The sequence below is a fragment of the Coregonus lavaretus genome (assembly GCF_964263955.1).
Source record: "Coregonus lavaretus genome assembly, contig: HAP1_SCAFFOLD_426, whole genome shotgun sequence".
NCBI classification, from domain to species: Eukaryota; Metazoa; Chordata; class Actinopteri; order Salmoniformes; family Salmonidae; genus Coregonus; species Coregonus lavaretus.
Genome location: NW_028158557.1, coordinates 30,887 through 48,514, shown reverse-complemented (window position 1 = coordinate 48,514; position 17,628 = coordinate 30,887).

The following is a 17,628-nucleotide window of genomic DNA, read 5'->3' as shown; positions in this document are numbered from 1 at the left end:
GAGGGAAACAACATGTATCTCTTTATTTGGTCCCATTTTACAGAATAATGTACAAAAACGTATACAAGGCTTGATAGATAATTCATAAAGTCTTCATAATCACTGAACCGTATGGGGACACTATATAGGGAATAGGGTGCCATTTGGGATACAACCTGTGATGCACTATGTGCCCCTGTGCTTTTACCAGGAACCTCATCACATGTTCACGTGACGTGAGACAATATGATGAGAGAGAGAGAGAGAGAGAGAGAGAGAGAGAGAGAGAGAGAGAGAGAGAGACAGAGAGAGAGAGAGAGAGAGAGAGAGAGAGAGAGAGAGAGAGAGAGAGAGAGAGAGAGAGAGAGAGAGAGAGAGAGAGAGAGAGAGAGAGAGAGAGAGAGAGAGAGAGAGAGAGAGAGAGAGAGAGAGAGAGAGAGAGAGAGAGAGAGAGAGAGAGAGAGAGAGAGAGAGAGAGAGAGAGAGAGAGAGAGAGAGAGAGAGAGAGAGAGAGAGAGAGAGAGAGAGAGAGAACCGACCAGAATATTTGGGAGTTACAACAAAAACAACACCCGCGTTACCAAAGTCACAGATTTTGTCTCTGACAGAAGTCAGCATCGACTGCCTCCAGTCAGCCACACACGCTGGCAGGAAACATATGGCTATGTACTGACTTGGTTATTGTACACATCCTCCCCCTCAATCGTGTTAATTAACTATGTGTTGCTTCTGTGTCTATCTGCTCCTGGAGGGAGAGGAGACAACTTGGCATGTTAAAGATTAAACAATTCACCCTGTTTGCTGATGTTTATCAGTACACTTGTTTAACATAGGCCAAACATTAACAAGGTTCATTTATAGATTTCCCTGTCTTTTTTTGGTCATGAGGTAACGTGAGATAACAGTTTTCCATATCTGATAAAGTCCTATTCTATTATATTCTAGAAAATTAGTGAATCCTGACAGGGTAATAAAATGGTGGGATGTTGCCATTGAAACACACACACACACACCATCTCTACTGATTGTGTTGTGTGAAGCAGAGGGCCTCTGCCTGCTAATGATCAATCCAGAAGGTCTTGAATTATTTACTGTTCTGTTGGCAGGTGTGTGTGTGTGATGGCAGGAGAACCAGGATCAAAGGCCTGGCTGATCTCACAGGACCATGGAGGGGGCAGGGAAACAAGGAAACAGGGAGGACCTGCCCTCCGACAGGCCGTAATACGCTAAACTAAGCTAACTGCGCTAAACGGTGCTAAGTTAAGAGAGGCGTACTGACTGGGCAGGCTATTAGGCAGGCTATTAGGAAGGCCAAGCGAGCTAAGTTAGCAGCGCTAAACTAAATGCAATTTTGTTCATTAACCCTAAATGTGTTTATTTGCGGACCCAACAGCACTAAGCTAACAGAGCTAAGCTAACAGCAGTTTTTTAATAATTAGCCACCCCTCGCTGGGTGACTCCATCAGAAGCACTTAGAGCTGAATTAACACCTGTTATATCTGGAGGAGAGGAGAGAGAGCTCTCTGGGGGATGAGATTATTAGGAGAGTTTACTAGAGACCCAGCTAGGGCTCTGGCAGTCATGACATTTTGTCCACCGGTTATTGTCATGCAAACGACTGTCGGTCTCACTGTAATTGACCGTTAATTAACATAAAGACGTTCAGCATCTCCAGGCCTCCACTCATACTGTCAGGACCGTGTAGAAATGGTGTGGTGTGGAATCAGGTGCAGAAGCAGATTGATAGTCCAATAATCTTTACTGGAAAGTGCGAGGCAATAATCCAAAAAACAGCCAGAGGCAAAACGCACACAGGCGTAAATACAAGCGCGCATAAACAGGCGCGCAAAACTCTTCTCCACCGAGAAGTAAGCAAATACAGTAGAGGCGTACCAAACACAGGTACGAAATGACACCTAACACGAAACAATTACACACAACACTACACTAACAACAAGGAAACTAAATAGGGTGCTTAATTAGACATAACACAAGACAGGTGTGGCTAACAGACAAAACTAGTCAAACAGAAAACATAGAGCGGTGGCAGCTAGTACTCCGGAGACGACGACCGGTGAAACCTGCCCGAACAAGGAGGAGGAGCTGCCTCGGCCGAAACCGTGACACATACAAGCCACTGATGCGCACCTTTGGATCATCTAGATTTTTAAAAGTCTAATAAATCAATTTAATATACACCATCCCAATAAATCCATTCTTTATTTTAGTCAGGTCTAAAGAAACATTATGGTATGAAGAAAACGTATTTCAGAAGAACAGAATATGAGTTGGCCTACTGTACGCCTACGTTATTGTGGTGAATGATGAAGGAGTCAGGCGCAGGATTAAAATAACCGGATGCAGATGTATTCCTTCCAGACATACAATGCGCCTACAACGGCAATCGAAACAAGTACAGGGGAAACAATCCTCCCTGACCAAACACAGTCTCAGAAAATACAATAAATGTAATGACACAGGGGATAATCAACCCTGGCAAAATAAATGAGAGAGTATCTCAACCGAGCTACTCTCCTCCCACATAGAACAATCACTCACAAAGACAAGGGGGCAGAGGGAACACTTATACACAGACTAATTAGGGGATGAGCACCAGGTGTGTGTGATTGACAAGACAAGACATGACAAGTGGAGTGATGAGAATGGGAGCGGTAGTAGCTAGTAAGCCGGTGACGACGAACGTCAAAACCTGCCCTTACCAAGGAGGGTAGGCAGCCTCGGCGGAAGTCGTGACAGTACCCCCCCCCCCAGGCTGACCGAGACCCCCAGACGTTCCATGAACGCCTTGCAGACCCTAGATGTGAACTGGGGACCTCGGTCGTACACTATATCCTCTGGTACCCCGTAGTGCCGGAAGACGTGAGTAAATAGGGCCTCCGCAGTTTGTAGAGCCGTGGGGAGACCGGGCAGAGGAAGGAGGCGGCAGGACTTCGAAAAGAGGTCCACAATGACCAGGATGGTGGTGTTACCTTGGGAGAGGGGAAGATCAGTAAGAAAATCAATACTTAAATGAGTCCATGGTCGTTGTGGAACTGGTAATGGTTGCAACTTACCCGCTGGGAGGTGCCTAGGTGGGCTTACTCTGGGCACACACCGAGCAGGAGGAGACGTACACCCTCACGTCCTTAGCCAAGGTAGGCTACCAGTATTTATTGGTCAGGCAGCGCACTGTACGACCGATACCTGGGTGACCAGAGGAGGGTGACGTGTGTGCCCAGTAGATCAAACGATCACGGATAAGACCAGGCACGTACCGCAGCCCAGCTGGACACTGAGGTGGAGATGGCTCTGTGCGTAACGCCCGCTCTATATCCGCGTCCATCGCCCATACTACCGGCGCCACAATGCAGGAGGCCGGGAGTACGGGGGTGTTGTCTCTGGGCCTCTCCTCTGTGTCATACAGCCGGGACAGCGCGTCTGCCTTCACGTTCTTCGTACCCTGAATGTATGATAGTGTGAAATCAAACCGGGTGAATTAGAGGGCCCACCTGGCCTGGCGAGGATTCAGCCTCCTCGCTGCCCGGATGTACTCCAGGTTACGGTGGTCTGTACAGACGAGGTAAGGGTGTTTCGCCCCTTCGAGCCAATGCCTCCACACGGTCAAGGCTCGGACAACAGCCAGCAGCTCCCGATCACCAACACCGTAGTTCTGCTCCGCCGAGCTGAGCATCTTAGAAAAGAAGGCACAGGGGCGGAGCTTGGGTGGCGTGCCCAAGCGTTGAGACAGGACAGCGCCTATCCCTACCTCGGACGCATCCACCTCCACTACGAACGGTAGTGATGGGCCAGTAGCGGGGCTGAGGTGAACAGACCCCGCAGTCTACTGAAGGCCAGGTCAGCCTCAGCAGACCAGCAGAGCCGGGACGGCCCACCCTTCAACAAGGAGGTAATGGGAGCTGCGACCTTGCCAAAGCCCCGGATAAACCCAATTACGCACGGCTGAAATGCAATCTCCCTCCATCTCCACACCTGAGATAGTAATGCGGTATCCGAGGAAGGAGACTAACTAATGGAAAAACTCACACTTTTCTGCCTTGGCATGAAGGTCATTCTCCAGCAGTCGGACCAGTACCTTGCGAACCAGGGACACATGCTTGGTGCGCGTAGCGGAATACACCAGGATGTCATCGATGTAGACCACCACACCGCGACCAAGCATTCAAACAGAAATTTGCATCCTGTAGCACTAACTCCAAAAAGTTTTGGGATACTGTAAAGTCCATGGAAAATAAGAGCACTTCCTGCCAGCTGCCCACTGCACTGAGGCTAGGAAACACTATCACCACCGATAAATCTACAATAATCGAGAATTTCAACAAGCATTTTGCTACGGCTGGCCATGCTTTCCACCTGGCTACCACTACCCCGGCCACCAGCTCTGCACCCTCCGCTGCGACTTACCCATGCCCCCCCCGCTTCTCCTTCACACAAATCCAGACAGCTGATGTTCTAAAAGAGCTGCAAAATCTGGACCACTACAAATCATCTGGGCTAGACAATCTGGACCCTTTCTTTCTAAAACTAGCCGCCGAAATTGTCGCAACCCCTATTACTAGCCTGTTCAACCTCTCTTTCGTAACGTCTGAGATCCCCAGAGATTGGAAAGCTGCCGCGGTCATCCCCCTCTTCAAAGGGGGTGACACTCTAGATCCAAACTGTTACAGACCCATATCCATCCTGCCCTGCCTTTCAAAAGTTTTTGAAAGCCAAGTCAACAAACAGATCACCGACCATTTCGAATCCCACCGTACCTTCTCCGCTATGCAATCCGGTTTCCGAGCTGGTCATGGGTGCACTTCAGCCACGCTCAAGGTCCTAAACGATATTATAACCGCGATCGATAATAGACAGTACTGTGCAGCCGTTTTCATTGACCTGGCCAAGGCTTTCGACTCTGTCAACCACCGCATTCTTATTGGCAAACTAAATGGCCTTGGTTTCTCAATGCCTCGCCTGGTTCACCAACTACTTCTCAGATAGAGTTCAATGTGTCAAATCGGAGGGCCTGTTGTCTGGACCTATGGCAGTCTCTATGGGGGTGCCACAGGGTTCAATTCTTGGGCCAACTCTTTTCTCTATGTATATCAATGACGTCGCTCTTGCTGCTGGTGACTCTCAGATCCACCTCTACGCAGACGACACCATTTTGTATACATCTGGCCCTTCATTGGACACTGTGTTAACAAACCTCCAAACGAGCTTCAATTCCATACAACACTCCTTCAGTAGCCTCCAACTGCTCTTAAACACTAGTAAAACTAAATGCATGCTCTTCAACCGAATGCTGCTTGCACCCGCCCACCCGACTAGAATCACTACTCTAGACGGGTCTGACCTAGAGTATGTGGACAACTACAAATATCTAGGTGTCTGGTTAGACTGTAAACTCTCCTTCCAGACTCACATTAAGAATCTCCAATCCAAAGTTAAATCTAGAATCGGTTTCCTATTTCGCAACAAAGCCTCCTTCACTCATGCTGCCAAACATGCCCTCGTAAAACTGACTATCCTACCGATCCTTGACTTCGGCGATGTCATTTACAAAATAGCCTCCAACACTCTACTCAGCAAATTGGATGTTGTCTATCACAGTGCCATCCGTTTTGTCTCCAAAGCCCCATATAATACCCACCACTGTGACCTGTACGCTCTTGTTGGCTGGTCCTCACTACATATTCATCGCCAAACCCACTGGCTCCAGGCCATCTATAAATCACTGCTAGGCAAATCCCCGCCTTATCTTAGCTCATTGGTCACCATAGCAACACCCACCCGTAGTCTGCGCTCCAGCGGGTATATCTCACTGGTCATCCCCAAAGCCAACACCTCCTTTGGCCGCAATTCCTTCCAGTTCTCTGCTGCCAATGACTGGAACAAATTGCAAAAATCTCTGAAGCTGGAGACACTTATCTCCCTCACTAACTTTAAGCATCAGTTGTCAGAGCACCTTACCGATCACTGCACCTGTACACAGCCCATCTGAAATTAGCCCGCCCAACTACCTCATCCCTATATTGTTATTTATTTTGCTCATTTGTACCCCAGTATCTCTATTTGCACATCATCTCTTGCACATCATTCCAGTGTTAATACTAAATTGTAATTATTTTGCACTATAGCCTATTTTATTGCCTTATCTCCATAACTTGCTAAATTTGCACACACTGTATATATATGTATTTCTGTTTCTGTATTTTTGACTTTGTTTTGTTTTACCCCATATGTAACTCTGTGTTGTTGTTTTTTATCGCACTGCTTTGCTTTATCTTGGCCAGGTCGCAGTTGTAAATGAGAACTTGTTCTCAACTGGTTTACCTGGTTAAATAAAGGTGAAATAAAAAAATAAAAAAAATAATGTCCCGAAGCACCTGGTTAACAAAGGACTGGAAGACGGATGGAGCATTCATCAAACCGTAGGGCATCACCAGGTATTCATAATGCCCCGAGGTTGTGTTGAATGCTGTTTTCCACTCATCCTCTTCCCGAATACGCACCAGGTTGTAGGCACTCCTGAGATCTAATTTGGTGAAGAAGTGGGCCCCATGCATTGACTCAATCACTGAAGGAATGAGGGGAAGAGGATAACTAAATCGTATCGTCACCTTGTTCAGTGATCGATAATCAATGCACGGGCGTAAACTGCCATCTTTCTTCTTCACAAAGAAGAAACTTGAGGAAGCAGGTGAAGTGGAGGGACGTATATACCCCTGGCCCAGGGACTCGGTGACGTATGTCTCCATAGCCTCTGTTTCAGCCTGCGACAGGGGATACACATGACTCCTGGGAGGTACAACATCTACCCGAAGGTTTATCGCGCAATCCCCCTCCCGATGAGGTGGTAATTTAGTCGCCTGCGTCTTGGAAAACGCGAGCGCCAGATCATGGTATTCGGGGGGAATGCGCACGGTGGGGGTACCGTCTGGACTTTCCACTGTGGTTGCACCAATGGAAACATCTAGACACCTACCCGGACACTCTCGTGACCACCCCGTAAGAACCCTCTGCGGCCATGAGAAATGTGGGTTGTGAAGGGCTAACCACGGGATACCTAATACTACAGGGTAAGCAGGAGATTCAATAATCAAAAAGGTGATCTGCTCAAAATGAGTCTCCTGGGTGATCATGGTGACTGGTACAGTAATCGAAACAACGGCAATCGAAACAGGTACAGGGGAAACAATCCTCCCTGACCAAACACAGTCTCAGAAAATACAATAAATGTAATGACACAGGGGATAATCAACCCTGGCAAAATAAATGAGAGAGTATCTCAACCGAGCTACTCTCCTCCCACATAGAACAATCACTCAGAAAGACAAGGGGGCAGAGGGAACACTTATACACAGACTAATTAGGGGATGAGCACCAGGTGTGTGTGATTGACAAGACAAGACATGACAAGTAGAGTGATGAGAATGGGAGCGGCAGTAGCTAGTAAGCCAGTGACGACGAATGCCGAAACCTGCCCGAACAAGGAGGGGAGGCAGCCTCGGCGGAAGTCGTGACAGTTATGTATGCACCTACTAACTGTAAGTCGCTAAAATGTAAAATGCAAAATTAGCTGCTCGATGCCATAGACTGCAGGCTTGTTTATTTAGCTGACAAGATATGCAGTGGCATTATTTGATTTGATATGATTTAATAGTAAGAAGAATATACAGTGCATTCGGAAAGTTTTCAGACCCCTTCCCCTTTTCCAAATTTTGTTACGTTACAGCCTTATTCTGAAATTGATTATGTAAAAATGTTTCCTCGTCAATCTACACACAATACCCCATAATGTCAAAGCAAAAACAGGTTTTTAGAAATGTTTGCAAATGTATTACAAATAAAAAACAGAAATAGCTTATTTACATAAGTATTCAGACACTTTGCTATGAGACTCGAAATTGAGCTTGGGTGCATCCTGTTTCCATTGATCATCCTTGAGATGTTTTTACAACTTGATTGGAATCCACCTGTGGTAAATTCAATTGATTGGACATGATTTGGAAAGTCACACACCTGTCTATATAAGGTCACAAGGTTGACAGTGCATGTCAGAGCAAAAACCAAGACATGAGGTCGAAAGAATTGTCCGTAGAGCTCCGAGACAGGATTGTGTCGGGTACCAAAAAATGTCTGCAGCATTGAAGGTCCCCAAGAACAAAGTGGGCTCCATCATTCTTAAATGGAAGAAGTTTGGAACCACCAAGACTCTTACAAGAGCTGACCGCCCGGCCAAACTGAGCAATCGGGGGAGACGGGCCTTGGTCAGGGAGGTGACCAAGAACCCGATGGTCACTCTGACAGAGCTCAAGAGTTTCTCTGTGGAGATGGGAGAACCTTCCAGAAGTACAGCCATCTCTGCAGCACTCCACCAATCAGGCCTTTATTATAGAGTGGCCAGACGGAAGACCCTCAGTAAAAGGCACATGACAGCCCACTTGGAGTTTGCCACAAGGCACCTAAAGGACTCTCAGACCATGAGAAACAAGATTCTCTGGTCTGATGAAACCAAGATTGAACTCTTTGGCCTGAATGCCAAGCATCACATCTGGAGGAAACCTGCACCATTTCAGCAGCAGGGACTGGGAGACTAGTCAGGATCGAGGGAAAGATGAATGGAGCAAAGTACAGAGAGATCCTTGATGAAATCCTGATCCAGAGCGCTCAGGACCTCAGACTGGGGCGAAGGTTCACCTTCCAACAGGACAACAACCCTAAGCACACAGCCAAGACAACGCAGGAGTGGCTTCGGGACAAGTCTCTGAATGTCCTTGAGTGGCCCAGCCAGAGCCCGGACTTTAACCCGATCGAACATCTCTGGAGAGACCTGAAAATAGCTGTGCAGCGACGCTCCCCATCCAACCTGACAGAGCTTGAGAGGATCTGCAGAGAATAATGGGCGAAGCTCCCCAAATACAGGTGTGCCAAGCTTGTAGCGTCATACCCAAGAAGACTCAAGACTGTAGTCGCTGCCAAAGGTGCTTCAACAAAGTACTAAGTAAAGGGTCTGAATACTTATGTAAATGTGTTATTTCCGTTTTTAATTTTGTATAAATTAGCAAACATTTCTAAAAACCTGTTTTTGCTTTGTCATTATGGGGTATCATGTGTAGATTGATGAGGGGAAAAAACAATTTAATCAATTTTAGAATAAGGCTGTAACATAACAAAATGTGGAAAAAGTAAAGGGGTCTGAATACTTTCCGAACGCACTGTATATGGGCTGCATGGTGCGACTATAGGCTTTTGATTATTTGAGAAAATAGCAAAAAAGGCTTGTGCTCTGTTCCTTACCTCAGGCTGCACAGCTGTTCTCTCTCAATAATTTTTTCACATCAGACTATTCTCAATTTAATCTTGTCTTAGTTTCGATTTAGAATGGACCGTTATCAAATGGGCAGGAGCAGGGGGAAAAAACATGTCGTCTGTATGCACTGGAATAGCAAATGGAGGCCAGTCCGTTTTGTAGGCTACTTCTGTTTTATAGCAGAGCAAGTGTTTAGTATCAGCAGCTGCGAAATAACACTTATTTCCCTCCACGCATCAACCACTGTTTGAGGAGCATGCAGCCTCTCCGATATTCCACCAAAACTCTCTATGCCATAGGCTCTCCAAACTTCTTCCTGCAGCAACATCGATAGTAACATGTTTTCGCAGCTAAACATATTTCACTAAACTGTTGACAGCCTGTCTCCGCGCTCGAGGAAGGAATAAAGGAGAGAGAGGAGGAGATGGAAACGCATAGTGGTGAGATATTCTGTATAGCTGATACGCCTACTGTTTTTCGATTGCATTTGCATTGATGTCAGAGTGGTTAGAGGAACAACCAGGTCATTAGCGATCTGATTGTGGTTAGCGAGTTGGGTACTACCAAAGCATGTCCATAGTGCATAAAAGGAGATTACCATGACTCAACGGTAATATGGAATTTTACTGTGGTCAAGACTTATGACTGCCGGTGTGGCGGTAATATGGTGTGGAGGTAATATGGTGTGGAGGTAATATGGTCATGGCAACAGCCCTAGACCAAGAAATACAGTAGTTACATCCCAAATGGTACCCTATTCCCTATCAGGGTAACATATTCCAACATTATTATATATATTTTTTAAAGAAACCATCGTTCCTTGATTCCGTCTTCTGAGGCTACTCTTAAAACAAATATGACACTGTTTATGCACCAATTAGCATATTTCCCCCAAAAGTAACAGTAATCTGTGAAACGTGTTTGTTTCCCCGCGGCTCAGACACTCGCAACACAGCATGTTATCTCTGCTATTTATCTGTACAGAACCACCATTCTGTGTGTGTGCCCGTGCACGTGCATGTGTGTCCTTACTTGAAGGCTCACTCTGTCTACCCCTCCAGTGTTCCTGATGAAAGCTCTCATGTTGTTTTCATGTCGTAATAAACCACCTTCTCTCTCCATTGTTGAAACGGCCCATTGTTCATTTACACAGGACCATTATGAAGGAGAAGTTGAGTCGTGCTTCTACTTTCACTTGAAGAAGTTTAACTTATTAATGTATTTTTTTTGGTCTGTGACTTTTCTGTCTTTTTTTTTACAGGAGTGAGATCCCTCCTTCCCTCCTTTCCTCCATCCCTCCATCTCCCCTCCAGCTCCCCTCCATCTCCCCTCCATCCCTCCATCTCCCCTCCATCTCCCCTCCATCTCCCCTCCATTTCCCCTCCATCCCTCCATCTCCTTTCCATCTCCCCTCCATCTCCCCTCCATCTCCCCTCCATCTTATCTCAGTATTTCCTTTTTGACTTTGACATACCACTGATCATTTATTGTGGGTGAGAAAGAGATGGGCCTTGGATGGATTTCAGACGGACCTTGTTGGATTACCTTACCCTCAAAATCCCTCCTCCCTTCTTCCTGTCAGATCAAAAAGGGAGATTTTAATTAAATGTGTGATAGCCAAATTGGAATACTTATCTTGGTATTTTTCATTTTCCCATTTGATCTAAAATTCCATTATCTTTGTCTCAGGAACTGTCAGCGCATCAAGATTTCCACTTCCCAGACAGGCCTTTAATACGCTCTTCAGAGAGCTTGACTTCTGCTAAGGTGGAGGAAAGTCAACGCTCTAATCTTAGCTCCTGCCATAAACCTGTAGAGACTATAAATGGCTGAAAAAAAACACACACACACACTCTCTCTCACACACACACACACACACACACACACACACACACACACACACACACACACACACACACACACACACACACCCACACACACACACACACACACACACACACACATACACACACACACACACACACACACAGTCACACAGTGCTACTCTGATTATGCTTGTTTTACCATCGAACAAAACAGTACAATGTGACATTTCACCTCCATTATAATCATGGAATATAACAAACATACTGTACACACACTGCCTTTGGCTAGAATTGTCCTTCCTAACATTATAGAACTATACAGATCTCCAACCTATAAGCACTCAAAATAGCCTCGCACCCAGCCCCCAGAGCGAACATACATTAATAAATACGGTTGGACTGACTGTTTCTTTACATGTTGAACCGTATAAATCAGAGTTTGAGCGGAGGAGAAAGGTGAGGTCATCCTAGAAGAACATGGATTCTCACTTCTTCTCAATGTTCTTTTTTCTCCTGGTAATGGAGTGAACATGGTTTCAAAAGAAGTTGGTTTGAAATAGCAGCTACCTCTTTCTCTCTCTCTTTTCTCCCTCTCTACCTCTCTCTCTTTCACTCTCAATCCCTTATTCCCTCCCTTTCAATCTCTCACTCTCTATAACTCTCTCACTCCCCCTTTCTCTCTCTCTCTTTCTTACTCTCCCTCTCCATATCTCTCTCTCTCTCTCTCTCTCTCTCTCTCTCTCTCTCTCTCTCTCTCTCTCTCTCTCTCTCTCTCTCTCTCTCTCTCTCTCTCTCTCTCTCTCTCTCTCTCTCTCTCTCTCTCTCTCTCTCTCTCTCTCTCTCTCTCTCTCTCTCTCTCTCTCTCTCTCTGAACACAGAGGAAGTATGTTTATTGATTCCTCGTCTGCCTGCATTATGCAGTGGTGTAGGAGAGCTGATTACAATCACCCCTAGGCCCTCTTCATGCAGGATTCTCATGGCTCTCCCTTCCCATCATCTTCCTCTCTCCTCCTCTCTCTCTCTTCTCCCCTGCCCCCCTCCCTCCCTCCCCTATTCCTCTCCCTGTCAAAATAAAGGTTAAATAAAAAAAATACGAAATCCTTCCTTCTTTTCCCCCTCACACCTCCCTCCTCTTCTCCTTCTACCCCTCCTACCTCCCCTCCCCCCTGCTCCCCACTACCCTGCTGTCAGTGTATGTTAATCACAGGAGTAAATCACGCATGCTAGGGTTGAGGAGGGGCGGTTCCTTCTTCACTAGGGGTTAATGGGATTCTGAGTGTGTCGCTGCCCTCTAGAATCCCTGTAATTTCATCAATAGGAATGCTTCTAACATTCAGCATGTGGTTCCATATAACCCCACAGGATTCCACTTAAGATAGTGAAGCTGCGGTTGTGGGATAGGAAGTGGATCAGTAACAGTAGCAATGATAGGTTGTGGGATAGGAAGTGGATCAGTAACAGTAGCAGTGATAGGTTGTGGGATAGGAAGTGGATCAGTAACAATAGCAGTGATAGGTTGTGGGATAGGAAGTGGATCAGTAACAGTAGCAGTGATAGGTTGTGGGATAGGAAGTGGATCAGTAACAATAGCAGTGATAGGTTGTGGGATAGGAAGGGGATCAGTAACAGTAGCAGTGATAGGTTGTGGGATAGGAAGTGGATCAGTAACAGTAGCAGTGATAAGTTGGGGGATAGAAAGTGGATCAGTAACAGTAGCAGTGATAGGTTGTGGGATAGGAAGTGGATCAGTAACAGTAGCAGTGATAGGTTGTGGGATAGGAAGGGGATCAGTAACAGTAGCAGTGATCGGTTGGGTATGTGTGTGCCCTCCAAGACATTTATCAGTGAGGAAAAGCTCTGTTATTGATTTGGGGTGGCGAGAGGCAACACTATTTGTAAGACCAGTAGGTGTTATCGATAATTGGCTTGTGTAACCAAATTAAGGCTTGTTGCACAACACAATAAAGAGTTCGGGTTGAGTTGAATCAGTGACATACCTTGAACAATTCACATTACACAGATTGTGCCTGTGGTATTCCCAAGATGTCCTGAACATCCAACTGATGTAGTACAGCATTCATGACACGTGTGTCAAATTTTGTTGATCAGCACTCCTACTCTGAGAAGCTTTGTGAAGGACAGGCATCTGGCCAGAAATGGGCTCTAAACTCTGGTAATTACCTAATTCTTCTCTGTTCTTCCTGCAACTGTCTCAGCTGTGTTTTCCGTTTCTCTCTCTCTCTCTCTCTCTCTCTCTCTCTCTCTCTCTCTCTCTCTCTCTCTCTCTCCTCTCTCTCTCTCTCTCTCTCTCTCATCATATTGTCTCACGTCACGTGAACCTGTGATGAGCTGCAACAGGAACAATTAATGAAGAGCGATGTGGGGCAAGCTGAAATTAAAAGTCTCTCTTGGATTATTCTTCTCTAATCACTATACTAAAATAGTTTGATAATTCCCACTAGGATCACTTGGATTCAATAACTCATATCTGTAACCTTGGTGACATTGGAGAGGAATGGATGATTCCCTGATGGCTCATGGATTACTAGGTGGCTGTTCAGAAATGGTTTGACAGTTTATCTTTTGGTAATCATACACTCAGTAGTTTCAAGGCTCCATCTGAAGATCTTGTTCCTGGATGTTGGTGGATACTGTTTCTCCCTTCTCACAGCTCAAGTTATTAACATTATAATGAATAAGAGGGGGGACCTGAACCTAGATCAGCACTCCTAAATACGGTCCCTGAATGAATGGCCATGGATTACCTGAGTTAATGGAGCAGTGCTAGTGTTCACTGACCTGTGGGTCTATTAGAGGGCAATCATTCATCTGATTTATGGTCTTTAAGAGACAAGAAAGCGGTTATTTAAACTCCCTCTAAATCAAGTGCAAGAGCCTGCATCCCAAAATGGCACCCTGTTTCCTACATAGACCTCTCCATCACGGTTGACAACTCCCCAGTGTCGCCCTCCCAGAGTGCAAAGAACCTTGGCGTGACCCTGGATAATACCCCTGACGTTCTCTGTAAACATCAAAGCAGTGACTCGCTCCTGCAGGTTCATGCTCTACAACATCTGTAGAGACCAGAGGTGGTGAGTACCCCCCCTACCTCACACAGGAAGCGGTGCAGGTCATAATCCAGGCACTTGTCATCTCCCGTCTGGACTACTGCAACTCGCTGTTGGCTGGGCTCCCCGCTTGGTGCCATCAAATCCCTGGAATTTATCCAGAACGCTGCAGCCCGCCTGATTTTCAAACTTCTCAAGTTCTCCCATGTCACCCCCCGCTCCTCCGCACACTCCACTAGCTTCCAGTCGAAGCTCGCATCCAACAAGACCATGGTACTTGCCTACGGAGCAGCAAGAGGAACTGCCCCTCCCTACCTTCAGGCTATGCTCAAACCCTATATCCCAACCCGAGCACTCTGTTCTGCCACCTCAGGTGTCTTGGTCCTCCCACCCCTACGGGAGGGCAGCTCCCGCTCAGCCCAGTCCAAGCGCTTCTCTGTCCTGGCACCCCAATGGTGGAACCAGCTTCCCCCTGGAGCTAGGACAGCAGAGTCCCTGCCCATCTTCCGAAAACATCTGAAAACCTATATCTTCAAACAGTATCTTAAATAATCCTCCTCCTCAACCTAGTTCGTTTTTAGTTATCTTTAAATCATCTCTCCTCTTTTGTCTTTTAAGCATCCACATGGGTTTGTATCTTCCTGATATCCAATAAGGTGAGGACTTGCAGCGCGTGGAGCGTCTCAATAAAACAAAGTTACATTTAAACGCTTGGCTACGGAGATGGTCATTCATGCACGCGAGCGGTGTGGGTGAAATGATTGAATAACATGTATGTGTACATTTATTTTACAACGCCTGCGCACGCAACCTGGCTGGTGAGGTTTGAGTGTTGCTAAAGCTACCGTATCGGCCCCTTGGATTAATAATTATCCATACAACTCAAGCCAGATGCCTTAGCTGGCTGTTGGAGTGGAGCCCTGCGATCCCTCATGGTCTCTCAGTTTCTCCCTGGGCACATCCACTAGAGCCTGGCAGAGAGGTGACTGGCCCACAGTAGTCATCTCCCGTTCCTCTCATTGCTCTGATAATAAAATTCCCCATCAGCACAGTAATGGATCGCCCCCCAGACATCATAGATTTATTCAGCGAGCGCCTGGCAGAGCGGACTATACAGCAGGCTGGGGATGGCCGGGTGTTGCTGTGTGTTTTGTGTGTGTGCTCTCAGTGAGTCTGGGCATCACTCTTCTTTAGGAGGCCTTAATGATCTATTGTTTGTTTTGCTCTTTTTTCTCTCTCTCTCTCTCTCTCTCTCTCTCTCTCTCTCTCTCTACCTCTCTCTCTCTCTCTCTCTCTCTCTCTCTCTCTCTACCTCTCTCTCTCTCTCTCTCTCTCTCTCTCTCTCTCTCTCTCTCTCTCTCTCTCTCTCACTCACTCACTCACTCACTCACTCACTCACTCACTCACTCACTCACTCCTCACTCACTCACTCACTCACTCACTCACTCACTCACTCACTCACTCACTCACTCCCTCTCTCTCTCTCTCTCTCCCACTCTCCTCTCTCTCTCTCAGACTCTCCTCTCTCTCTCTCTCTCTCTCTCTCTCTCTCTCTCTCTACCTCTCTCTCTCTCTCTCTCTCTCCTCTCTCTCTCTCTCTCTCTCTCTCTCTCTCTCTCACTCACTCACTCACTCACTCACTCACTCACTCACTCACTCACTCACTCACTCACTCACTCACTCACTCACTCACTCACTCACTCACTCACTCACTCACTCACTCACTCACTCTCTCTCTCTCTCTCTCTCCCACTCTCCTCTCTCTCCTCTCTCTCTCTCTCTCTCTCTCTCTCTCTCTCTCTCTCTCTCTACCTCTCTCTCTCTCTCTCTCTCTCTCTCTCTCTCTCTACCTCTCTCTCTCTCTCTCTCTCTCTCTCTCTCTCTCTCTCTCTCTCTCTCTCTCTCTCTCACTCACTCACTCACTCACTCACTCACTCACTCACTCACTCACTCACTCACTCACTCACTCACTCACTCACTCACTCACTCACTCACTCACTCACTCACTCACTCACTCCCTCTCTCTCTCTCTCTCTCCCACCTCTCCTCTCTCTCTCTCAGACTCTCCTCTCCTCCGCTCTCCTCTGCTCTCCTCCATCCTATCCCCTCTCCCCCCAACCGCTCTCTCTCCTGTCTTAGATTTCCATAAATGTTTTTTGTTGCAAACTGTTTTGTTACATTGTATCCTGCTGAACAGGACCAGCCTCCTCCCCCCTGTTGAACAGTAAGTAACATCACATTATCACAGGAAGCCCTCATTAGGGCTCTGTAATCTATGTTTTCATCTACATTACAACAATTAAGTGAAGGAGGTGGTTATGCCACGTCGACGCAATTGTAAATTAATTAAGATCTGATTACACCGGAAAGTGTACAAATGACTGTGCCTGGGTCCCATATGGCACCCTATTCCCTATATACTGTAGTACACTACTTTTGACGAGAGCCCTATATGGGCCTGGTCAAAGGTAGTGCACTATGTAGGGAATAGTGTGCCATTTGAGACACAGCCCAAATTATTGTACGTTGGTTTCTCCTTCTCCTTAGAAGACCTGCTATAAGACTCTATACAGGCTGCAACCTCCAGCAGTATACACATCATCCCAATGTTTTAAAAGTAATTTAGAAACAAACTATCTTAACATAATATATAATAGATAGATACAAATCATTACTACTACTAACACAAGCATAAACCCAACATACACAACACACTCACTCCATTTTATCTGCCTCCCACAGTAATCCACCTCTCCAATGAGACAAAAAGAAAATGAGTAGCGTTACCAAGAATATAACAACTCTCTGGAACTCATGTTGCAGCATATTAGCATCAAGTTGACCATTTCCCAAGGAGCTTGGTTCAACTGAACATGAGACGGATAATGAGAATAATGATACTGAGGGAATCCAATGTGTGTCTTCAGAGAGGTCTGATGGAACGGGATGTGTGTGTGTGTGAGCGCAGGAGAAGAGTTGGCCTCCTAACCTTCATTAGCCACCCCTGGCTGGTGTGTCAGGAAGGACAAAGCCTGTCGCCTGATAGCGGCTGGCTAGCCACAGGGGGGATGACCAAGACAAATTGCTGCCTGTAAAGACTGATAAGGCCGTTATTAGAAACTCTCTGTATCTGCACCAAATGAGAGGGAGAGAGAGGAGAGTGTACCCTATTTAGTAGCCTACCCATGAAAGTCCATGCTGTTCAGTTCCATAGCCAGCCAGGTCACCCGTGATACAAGTCAGTATTCAATGTCCATCCATGTCTGAGTGTTCATCCATATCTGAGGACGTCAGGAGATGACATGGAAACGGCCACCTCTGATTCCAAAGATTGCAACTTCGTATCCAGCGATAGAAAGTTGTTTTTGAGATTTTTGTTTTAAGCCTATCCAAGCCTTAACCCTTACCTTAACCATTTGGAGTTAATGCCTAAACGTAA